This window comes from Loxodonta africana, chromosome Y (assembly GCF_030014295.1).
Source record: "Loxodonta africana isolate mLoxAfr1 chromosome Y, mLoxAfr1.hap2, whole genome shotgun sequence".
Taxonomy (NCBI): Eukaryota; Metazoa; Chordata; class Mammalia; order Proboscidea; family Elephantidae; genus Loxodonta; species Loxodonta africana.
Genome location: NC_087370.1, coordinates 5,371,653 through 5,384,049, shown reverse-complemented (window position 1 = coordinate 5,384,049; position 12,397 = coordinate 5,371,653).

Sequence of the window (12,397 nt, the reverse complement as noted above, 5' to 3'; positions counted from 1 at the left end):
AGGGACAGAACGTTGTTACTTTGAGCTGGGTGTGGGGATGGAACAATTGGTAGTTGAAGTGTACATGTTTCTTTTTAAGATGATAAAATGACTCTAAAATGGAACCGATAATATTTGTAGAGTCCTTGGGTGGTACAAATCTCTAATGTACTTGCTAACCATAAGGTTAACAGTTTGTGCTCACCCTAGAGGTATGTTGGAAGAAGGACCTCATGATCTACTTCCAAAATATCAGCCATTGGAAGCCCTGTGGAGTCCTCTGACATACATGGGGTTGCGCTGAGTGGGAATCAGTGTTAGCGTACTGGTTTTGTCATGGCTGCACAAATCTCTAAATATATTTAAAAAACTGAAATGTACTTTATATATGAAATGTATAAATTACATCTCAATAAAGCTGCTAAAAATCAGTTGCACGTGTTTGTGTAGTTTTATTTCAAGGTCCTCTGTGCTGTTGTTTTGATCAGTGTACCCCGTCCTTCACAGATACCACACTGTTTGATTACTGTAGCTACTTAGGGAGCCTTGACTTTGGATGTCATCACCCGTTTGTCATCTTGTATTTCGATGCCTAGCACATTGCTAGGATACTGAAAACTATGTCACTGATACTTTAAATACCAGCAGGGACCTGTATGATTGACAGATTTCTGCAGCGCTTCCAGTCTTAGACAGACTAGAGAGTAAAGCTTCCTGAACAAATAAATATGGTGAAAGGATACATGACTGACACACACCTTTCCTGACTTTAAAAAACACATTGTCCCCTTGTTCTGCTCAAAAGACTGCGTCCTGATCTATGTACAGGTTCCACATGATCACAATTAAGTGTTCTGTAATTCCCAGTCTTTGCAATATTATCCATAACTTGTTACGATACACACGTTTGAATGCATTTTGCATAGTTGATGAAACACAGGTAAAAGTCTCTTTGGTATTCTCTCTTTTCAGCAATGATCCATCTGACATAAACAATGATACTCCTTATTCCGCATTCTCTTCTGGATCCAGCTTGAATTTCTGTCAATTCTCTGTTGATGTACTGCCGCAGCCGCTTTCGAATGATCTTCAGTAAAATTTTATCTGCATGTGATATTAACGATATTGTTCTATAATTTCTACATTTTCTTGGATCACCTTTCTTTGAAATAGACATAAATATGTATCTCTTCCTGTCAGTAGCCCAGGTAACTGCCTTGTTAATTTCCTGGCATAGATGAATGAGAGCTTCCAGCGCTGCATCCAGTTGTTGAAACATCTCAGTTGATATTCCATCAATTCCTGGAGCCTTGGTTTTTGTTTTTTTTTTTTTGCCAATGTCTTCATTGCAGCTTGAACTCCTTTCAGCACCATCAGTTTCTGATCATATGCTACCTCCTGAAAATGACTGGACGTCGACCAATTATTTTTGGTACAGTGAGTCTCTATAAATCTTCCCTCTACTTTTGACACTTTCTGACTCATTCAGTATTTTGCCCATAGAATCCTTCAGTACTTCACCTTGAAGCTTGAATTTTTCCTTCAGTTTTTTCAGTTTGAGAAATGCTGTTCCTGTTCTTTCCTTTTAGTTTTCTAACTCCAGGCTTTTGCACATGTCATCAACTGGAAAGGTTGGATAGGAAGCTTAGGGGGCAGTAAGTTTATGTCAGTGGGGTGAGAACAACATCTCAGGAAAGGAGGGTGAGAATGGCTGCATCACTCAAAGAATGTCATCGATGTCACTGAATGGTATGTGCAGAAACTGGTGAATTGGTGGAAGTTCTGCTGTGTATATTCTCAATGGCAAAAGTAAAATAAACTATTTAAAAAAGAAAAGACAAGATGGCATAAACAGTCTAATGTGTTCTGTAAACCTGGGTTTCACTATCAACAAAGGAGATGAGACTGATATTTCATTTCATGCAATTTGAAATTTGATGAGGCATAATTTTTAAATCAATGAGTGCAACAGCAACATGTAATTGAGCTCCTTCTATCTATATAGCATTGTGCAAATCACAGGGAGGGTGCAGCTTATCCCCTGAAAGAGGAAGAACTGGGATGGCCCATGCTTTGTGCACTGACACTTCCCTTACACGTGGTATTTATTCAACAGCAACCATATTAGGAAGGTAATGTTGTTAAGAAGCTCTGGTGGCACAATGGTTAAGTGCTTGGCTGGTAAACCAAAAGGTCGGTGGATCAGACCCACCTTCTGCTCTGCAAGAGAAAGTTATGGCAGTCTGCTTCCGTCATGAGTACAGCCTAGGAAACCTTATGAGGCAGTTCTACTCCTCCCTATAGTTTCTATATGAGTCACGAGAACTGTTGTTAGGTGCTATAGAGTTAGCCTATACTCATGGTGACCCTGTGCACAACGGAACAAAACACTACCTGATCCTGTGCCATCCCAGTGCTTGGTTGGTGTCATGATTAAATTATGTCCCCACAAAAATGTCTGTATCAATTGGGCTGGGCCATGATTCCTGGTATTGTGTGATTTTCCTATGTGTTGTAAATCCTGACTCTATGACGTTAATAAGGGAGGATGGGTGGTAGTTGTGTTAGTGAGGTGGGACTGAATCTACAAGATTGGATTATATCTTGAAGCAATCTCTTGAGATATAAAAGTGAGAAGCGAGCAGACAGACAGGGGAACCACATACCACCAAGAAGGCAGTGGTGGGAGCAGAAGAGATCCTTTGGACCCAGGGTCCCTGCACCAAGAAGCTCGTAGTCTGGGGGAAGATTGATGAGAAGGCCAACAGGGAGAGAAAAAACCTTCCCCTGGAGCTGACATCATGAATTTGGACTTTAAGCCTATATTACTGTGAAGAAATAAATTTCTCTTTGTTAAAGCCACCCCCTTGTGTTATTTCTGTTATAGCAGCACTAGATGACTAAGACAGGTGGAGATCAGACTGTTGTGATCTACAAGGTTCTCAATGGCTGATTTACAGAATAGATTGCCAGGCCTTTCTTACTAGTCAGTCTAGAAGCTCTGCTGAAACCTGTTCAGCAACACAGCAGTATACAAGCTCCCACTGACAGATGGGTGGTGGGCGCACATGAGGTGCATTGGCTGGGAACGGACCCCCAGTCTCCCACATGGAAGGTGAGGAGTCTACCGCTGACCCACCACTGCCCCCTTAAGGTCGGTTATAGAGACCCACTGTTACAGAGACGAGAAAGCAAAAGAGGTGAAGGCTGTAGTTACCACATGGTAACAGAGTTGTGATTTGGGTTAGGCTTGCCTAACTCCAGAATCCACGTGCTTTGCACTATACGACATGCCCTCAAGGTAGACAGAAAAATGTGTGTGTGCATGTGTGCGTGTGCTCACACCTATATAGTGAACATGTACACTGCACACACACACACACACACACACAAATACCAAGCACAAGAGATGGGTTGTCACCTGGGTGGTGCCTTAGTCATCTAGTGCTGCTGTAACAGAAACATCACAAGTGAATGGCTTTAACAAAGAGAAATTTATGTTCTCACACTCTAGTAGGCTAGAAGCTCAAATTCATGGCATCAGCTCCAGAGCAAGTCTTTCTCTTCTCTGTAGAAAGGTCCTTGTCATCAATCATCCCCTGGACTAGGAGCTTCTCCATGCAAGAACCCCAGGTCCAAAGGACGTGCTCTTCTCCTAGGCATTGCCTTCTTGGTGATATGAGGTCCCCATATCTCTCTGCTCACTTCTCTTTTTTATCTCAAAAGAGATTGGCTGAAGACACAATCCAATCTTATAGATTGAGTCCTGCCTTGTTAACATAACTGTCGCCTATTCCACCTCATTAACATCACAGAGGTAGGATCTACAACACATGGGAAAATCACATCAGATGACAAAACGGTGGAGTATGATACAGTACTGGGAATCATGGCTCCGTCAAGTTGACACACATTATAGGGGACACAATTCAGTCCATAACAGGTGGGTTGTGGAGGTGTTGCTATTTGAATTGGCACTCAGTGAAAGATAGGGAGAGATCAATACTGAGCTGATTCCATGTAACAGATGAAGAGTGGGGTATCAGGAACTTGGGGCATTAAATAGGGGAGCAGGAAAACCGAAAGCATATGGAAGGTTTCAGAAACTGGTCAGAGGGGCTGCATCCAAGATCTGTGTTGAGTGTAATCATAGGTTAGGCTGGAGGCATACAGGGATTTGAATGTTAAGAGTACAGCAAATTGGGTTTTAGATAAAGATAATATTGGGAGTAATTATCAAAAACAAAGCTGAATGGTTCCTTAAGACCTTTACGTAGTCCCGGGGTGGTGCAAATGGTTAACACACTTGGCTGCTAATCAAAAGTTTGGATGTTAGTGTCTGCCCAGAGGTACCTTGGAAGAAAGGCCTGGCAAGATACTTCCAAAAACCCAGCCATTTAAAAACTCTATGCAACACAGTTCTACTTGGAGTTGACTCCATGGCAAAAAAAAGAAAAAAAGTCTCTAAAGGGAACCCCGCTGGTGTAGTGATTAAGAGCTACGGCTACTAACCAAAAGTTAAGCAGTTTGAATCCAACAGCCACTCCTTGGAAACACTATGGGGCAGTTTTACTCCGTCCTATAGGGTCGCTATAAGTCAGAATCCACTCGATGGTAGGCTTTGGTTTTAGAGGGTATATTTCAGTTAATAGAAAATTTTTGTGCAAAACCATTCACTACTAACGGTATAGGAATAAAGAGATCTATTCTGAAACATCGAAATCTTTGAATCAGCAAATGAAAAAGTTTCATTTCAGATAATGGAGGAATTTTTATCTTACTTGATGAAAAATTCTTATGTACACAAACCTGAAGACAAAATGATGAAACATTGCAATTGAAATGCACTGAAAACAATTCCAAAAAGAAGACAAACTAAATGTGGAAAGTAAAAGGCTTCTAGGCCCTAAAAGAATGCATTTCCCCTGCAGCCAAAGATGGGTTTTGGTCATAGGAAAGGTTCAAAGCTGGACAAGTAAAGCCATTAATAACCTGGTATATGAGTCGGGATTGACTTGATGGCAATGGGTTTGGTTTTTTGGGTATATATGGGAGTCCCTGGGTCGTGCAAACAGTTAACATGCTTGGCTGCTGGCCTAAAGGTTGGAAGTTTGAGTCCACCCACAGATGCCTCAGAGAAAAGGCCTGGACTTCTACTTCTTAAAAAATCAGCCATTAAAAACCCTATGGAGCACAGTTCTACTCTGACACACATAGGTAGAGTTGATGCCATGACAACTGTTTTTTTTTATAGTTAATATAGATGAAGACCCATAGGTTAAATACCAAAACCTAATTCTGATCTTGTGACTTAACAAGTAGTGTTCTTCATTAAAACGAAAGTACTAAGAACTGCTTTGATTATTTAATTTTAAAATGAAGGTGACCTGCAACAAAGAATGAAAAATTGCACTACCAGAATTCCACTGGAAAAATCAAATAATACAGAAATAGCAAAAGGTATACTATACCAAAAAGGAAAAAAAAAAAACATTGCCCTTGAGTTAATCCCCACTCAGAGTAATGGTATATGTTAGAGTAGAACTGGCCCATAGTGGTTACAAGAAGCAGCTGGTGGATTCAAACTACCAACTTTTTGGTTGGCAGCCAAATGCTTAACCACTTCCCCACAGCACTAAAACAATATTCTAGCTCAAAAAAAAAAAAAAAAAAAGGACCAGATTTACTGCCTGACAGAGACTAGAGAAGCCCTAAGAGTAGGGCCCCTAGACACCCTTTCAGCTCAGTAATGAAATCACTCTGAGCTTCACCCTTCTGCCAAAGAATGGACAGGCCCATAAAACAAAATGAATCTAAAGGGGTGCACCACCCCTGGGGCAAGGACTAAAAGGCAGGAGGGGAAAGCTGGCAATAGGGAACCCAAGGTCGAAAATGGGAGAGTGTTGACATGTCAGTGGGTCGGTAACCAATGTCACAAAATAATACGTGTACTAATTGCTTAATGAGAAGCTAGTTTTTTCTATAAACACTCATCTAACGTACAGTAAGAAAAAGGAAAAAAGAACAAGTGTTTTTATTGGAGCCCACTTTTTCCAGTATCCCTTTTCATATGGTGAATATATACGTGTTGTTATTGTTAGGCACAGTCTAGCCCATGTTGACTCATGGTGATCCCATGTGACAGAGAGGAACTGCCCTGTAGGGTTTTCTAGGCTGTAATCTTTACAGGAGCAGATCCTCAGATCTTTCTCCAGCAGAGCCACAGGATGGGTTCAAACCACCAACTTGTCAGTTAGCAGTGGAGCGCTTAACCATCGTGCCACCAGAGCTCTTTGAATATAAACATACCTGTTGAGTCAGAATCCATTCCACGGCAACGGGTTTGCTTTGGCTAGATTAAAGAGAATCAATTAGCAAAGACAGAAATTAACATTATCTGACTTCTGAAATGATGTGCTCAAAATCACCTACGTAATGGCTTTTCCAAAAAGCTCAAATGGAATCTAATCATGAGAAAGCCATTAAACAAATTCAGGTAAAGGGCACTCTATGCAATAGCCAGCATGAACTCTTTACACTTGTCAAATCTGTGAAACAAACAAAGCCAAAAGGCAGAAGAACAGCTCCAGATTAAAAGAGAATAAAGAGATGTGACAACCAAAAGACAGGCACAATTGTTAATGGAGCCGGAGTTTAAAAAACAACAAGTATAAAGGGGAATTTTGACACAACAGAAAATTTTTAACATGGGATGGTACATTAGAGGACATTATTGTGTCAATTTTTAAATATCTGAGACATGACAGTGGTAATTTTACTATGTTTATATAGGACAATGTCTTTGTTTTAAGGAGATGCACCCTGAAAAATCTAGTATTTAACATGTCTTGGTGCCTTACTTTTAAATGATTCAGAAATGTATATATATCCCACTGCTGTTGAGTCTATTTCGACTCTTAGTGACCCTACAGGAAAGAGCAGAACTGCCCCACAGAATTCCCAAGGAGTGCCTGGTGGATTTGACTGCCAACCTTTTAACTAGCAGCCATAACTGTTAACCTCTACAATACCAGGGTTTCCTATATCACTATATATATGTGTATGTACGTACATATAAATATCTCTATGTATATACACATATATAGATATACATACATACACACATATATATATGTCTTAGAATAAGTATAGCCACAATGCTCCTTAGAAGAGAAGATGGTAAGACTTCATCTCAAGTACTTTTTTTCATTATGTGGTTGTCCACCATTTTGTCATCTGATGTGATTCTCCTATGTGTTGTAAATTGTACCTCTATGATGTCAATCTCCCACGTGTCTGTCAGTTTGTCATACTGTAGGGGCTTGTGTGTTGCTGTGATGCTGGAAGCTATGCTACTGGTACTCAAATACCAGCAGGGTCACCCATGGAGGACAGGTTTCAGCTGAGCTTCCAGACTAAGACAGACTAGGAAGACGGACCCAGAAGCCTACTTCTGAAAAGCATCAGCCAGTGAAAACCTTATGAATAGCAGTGGAATGTCTGATATAGTGCTGCAAGATGAGCCCTCCAGGTTGGAAGGCACTCAAAAGATGACTTGGGAAGAGCTGCCTCCTCAAACTGGGGTCGACCTTAATGACGTGGATGGAGTAAAGCTTTTGGGACCTTCATTTGCTGATGTGGCATGACTCAAAATGAGAAGAAACAGCTACAAACATCCATTAATAATTGGAACCTGGAATGTACGAAGTATGAATCTAGGAAAATTGGAAATTGTCAAAAATGAAATGGAATGCATAAACATCGATATCCTAGGCATTAGTGAGCTGAAATGCACTGGCATTGGCCATTTTCAATCAGACAATCATACAGTCTACTATGCTGGGAACGACATCTCGAAGAGGAATGGTGTCGCATTCATCGTCAAAAAGGATGCTTCATGATCTATCCTGAAGTACAACGCTGTCAGTGATAGGATAATATCCATACGCCTACAGGGAAGACCGGTTAATACGACTTTTATTCCAATTTACACACCAAGCACTAGGGCCAAAGATGAAGAAATAGAAGATTTTTATCAGCTGTTGCAGTCTGACATTGATCCAACATACAATCAAGATGCATTGATAATTACTGGCAATTGGAATGCAAAAGTTGGAAGTAAAGAAGCAGGATCAGTAGTTGGAAAATATGGCCTTGGTGATAGAAACAGTGCCGGAGATCGAATGATAGAATTTTGCAAGACCAATGACTTCTTCATTGCAAATACCTTCTTTCAACAACATAAACAGCAAGTATACACATGGACCTCGCCAGATGGAACACACAGAAATCAAATTGACTACAACTGTGGAAAGAGACGATGGAAAAGCTCAATCTCATCAGTCCGAACAAGGCCAGGGGCCGAGTGTGGAACAGACCATCAATTGCTCATATGCAAGTTCAAGCTGAAACTGAAGAAAATCAGAGCAAGTCCATGAGAGCCAAAATATGACCTGGAATATATCTCACCTGAATTTAGAGACCGTCTCAAGAATAGATTTGATGCATTGAACACTAGTGACCAAAGACCAGATGAGTTGTGGAATGACATGAAGGACATCATCCATGAAGAAAGCAAGAGGTCACTGAAAAGACAGGAAAGAAAGAAAAGACCAAGGTGGATGTCAGAGGAGACTCTGAAACTTGCTCTTGAGCATCGAGCAGCTAAAGCAAAAGGAAGAATTGATGAACTAAAAGAACTGAACAGAAGATTTCAAAGGGCCTCTCCAGAAGACAAAGTAAAGTATTATACTGACATGTGCAAAGAGCTGGAGATGGAAAACCAAAAGGGAAGAACACACTCAGTATTTCTCAAGCTGAAAGAACTGAAGAAAAAATTCAAGCCTTGAGTTGCAATAGTGAAGGATTCCATGGGGAAAATATTAAAATGATGCAGGAAGCATCAAAAGAAGGTAGAAAGAATACACAGAGTCATGATACCAAAAAGAATTAGTCAATATTCAACCATTTCAAGAGGTGGCATATGACTGGGAACCGATGGTACTGAAGGAAGATGTCCAAGTTGTTCTGAAGGCATTGCGAAAAACAAGTCTCCAGGAATTGATGGAATATCAATTGAGATGTTTCAACAAACAGATGCAGCACTGGAGGTGCTTACTCGTCTATGCCATGAAATATGGAAGACAGTTTCCTGGCCAACTGATTGGAAGAGATCCATATTTATGCCTGTTCCCAAGAAAGGTGATCCAACCAAATCTGGAAATTATAGAACAATATCATTAATATTACACGCAAGCAAAATTCTGCTGAAGATCATTCAAAAATGGCTGTAGCAGTATATCGTCAGGGAACTGCCAGAAATTCAGGCTGGTTTCAGAAGAGGAGGTGGAACCAGGGATATCATTGCTTATGCCAGATGTGTCCTGGCTGAAAGCAAAAAAAAACAGAAGGATGTTTACCTGTGTTTTATTGATTATGCAAAGGCATTTGACTGTGTGGATCATAACAAACTATGGATAACACTGTGAAGAATGGAATCCCGGAACACTTAATTGTGCTCATGAGGAACCTTTACATAGATCAAGAGGCAGTTGTTCAGACTGAACAAGGTGATACTGATTGGTTTAAAGTCAGGAAAGGTGTGGGTCAGGGTTGTATTGTTTCACCATATGTGTTTAATCTGTATGCTGAACAAATAATAAGAGAAGCTGGACTACGTGAAGAAGAATGAGCCATCAGGATTGGAGGAAGACTCATTAACAACCTGTGTTATGCAGATGACACTACCTTGCTTGTTGAAAGTGAAGAAGACTTGAAGCACTTACTAATGAAGATAAAAGACCTCAGCCTTTAGTATGGATTATACCTCAATATAAAGAAAACAAAAATCCTCACAAATGGACCAAAGAGCAACAGCATGATAAACGGAGAAAAGATAGAAGTTGTCAAGGATTTCATTTTACTTGGATCCACAATCAACAGCCATGGAAGCAGCAGTCAAGAAATCAAAAGACACAATGCATTGGGCAAAGCTGCTGCAAAGGACCTCTTCAAAGTGTTGAATAGCAAAGACGTCACCCTGAAGACTAAGGTGCACCTGCCCCAAGCCATGGTATTCTCAATCACATCATATGCATGTGAAAGCTGGAGAGTGAAAAGGAACACCAAAGAAGAATTGAAGCCTTTAAATTGTGGTGTTGGAGAAGAATATTGACTATACCATGGACTGCCAAAAGAACGAACAAATCTGTCCTCGAGGAAGTACAACGAGAACGCTCCTTAGAAGCAAGGATGGCGAGACTGCGTCTTACATACTTTGGACGTGTTTTCAAGAGGGGTCAGTCCCTGGATTAGGACATCATGCTTGGCAGAGTACAGGGTCAGAGGAAAAGAGGAAGACCCTCAACGAGGTGGATTGACACAGTGGCTGCAACAATGAGCTCAAGCGTAACAAGGATTGTAAGGATGGCGCAGGACGGGGCAGTGTTTCATTCCGTTGTGCATAGGGTCGCTATGAGTCAGAACGGACTCGAGGGCAGCTAATAACAACAATCCTGCCTCATTAACATCATATTGTTGTTGTTAGGTGCCATCGAGTCCATTCTGACTCATAGCAACCCTATGCACAACAGAATGAAACACTGCCCAGTCCTGCACCATCTTTACAATCGTTGTTATGCTTGAGCTCATTGTTGCAGCCACTGCATCAATCCACCTCATTGAGGGTCTTTCTCTTTTCCACTGACCCTGTATTATGCCAAGCATGATGTCCTTCTCCAGGGACTGATCCCTCCTGACAACATGTCCGAAGTGTGTAAGACAGTCTCGCCATCCTTGCCTCTAAGGAGCATTCTGGCTGCACTTCTTCCAAGATGGATTTGTTTATCCTTTTGGCAGTCAATGGTATATTCAATATTCTTCTCCAACACCACAATTCAAAGGTGTCTACTCTTCTTCAGTCTTCCTTATTCATTGTTCAGCTTTCCCATGCATATGATGCAATTGAAAACACCATGGCTTGGGTCAGGCTCATCTTAGCCTTGAAGGTGACATCTTTGTTTTTTTAACACTTTAAAGAGGTCTTTTGCAGCAGATATGCCCAATGCAATGCATCATTTGATTTCTTGAGTGCTGCTTCGATGGATGTTGATTGTAGATCCAAGTAAAATGAAATCCTTGACAACTTCTATCTTTTCTCCGTTTATCATGATGTTGCTCATTGGTCCACTTGTGAGGATTTTTGTTTTCTTTAAGGCTGGGGTGCAATCCATATTGAAGGCTGTGGTCTTTGGTCTTCACTACTAAGTGTTTCAAGTGCTTTTCACTTTCAGCAAGCTAGGTTGTGTCACCTGCATAATGTAGGTTGTTAATGAGTCTTCCTTCAATTCTGATGCCCTGCTCTTTTTCCAGCTTTTTGCATAATCTACTTATCATTCTTGGATGACTATGACTCACCACCAAACTGCAAAGAAACATGTTAGGCTTTGAGATGGTCAGATTTAGACAGAATACGTTGAGCCACGAACAATGGATTAATGGATTCTCTATAGTGCTGTAAGAGATGAAGGATGATGGTTTAAATTTGTCGTGGGAGTTTCTTATAGGTGGCAGCTTATTGGGGCTGGTGACCCAGCCCCCCACTGCTTTTTTCTTTTTGTGCATGCTCAGGGGTGGCGGTATTTCTTTCCAGAAGACAGACGGTGGGTGCCAGAGAGCACAAGATGTGCAGGTTTGGAAGTGTGCACTCTGCTGCGCTGGCTACTTAGAAGAAGAGCTGGGGCGGAGGATGACGCTGAGAGCTACCTGTGTCCCGGACACCAAATGCTGATGTTCACATCACTCCATGGTCAGGGGCTGGCAGGTGCTGAGGAGGGCAGCTACGAGAAAAAGGCTTCTGTCTGGGACTTTGAAACATACACACAGACACACAGACACACACACAGACAAAAAGGCTTTAACCTGATATTCATAAACCACAGCAACTGGCTACTGAGCAAAGATCATTTAGTAACGGAAGGCAAGTTGAACACTACAAGATGGACGTGGTACAGAAGCAGACGTGATCCTAGTTTGTCTGGAATATTTGTTTCCTTGTGTGCTTTTTGAAGGAGATTTGATGGCACAGTGATTAAGCACTTGGCTGCTATCTGAAAAGTCAGAGGCTTGAACCAAACAGCTGCTCCTCGGGAGAAAGATGTGGCAGTCTGCTTCTGTAAAGATTGCTGTCTTGCATCTACCATGGCCTCCACCATGCTGAGTCCAGTAAAACTAGGCAGTGCCCAGCTACCACCACTGACTGCTCTGACAGGGATCACAGTACAGCGGTTCGGGCAGAAATGCAGAAAAATGTAGAACAAAATTCTAGCTGGAAAAAAAACACCAGACTTGCTGGCCTGGGAGAGACTGGAGAAACCCTGAGAGTATAGTCCTCAGACACCCTTTTAGCTCAGTAATGAAG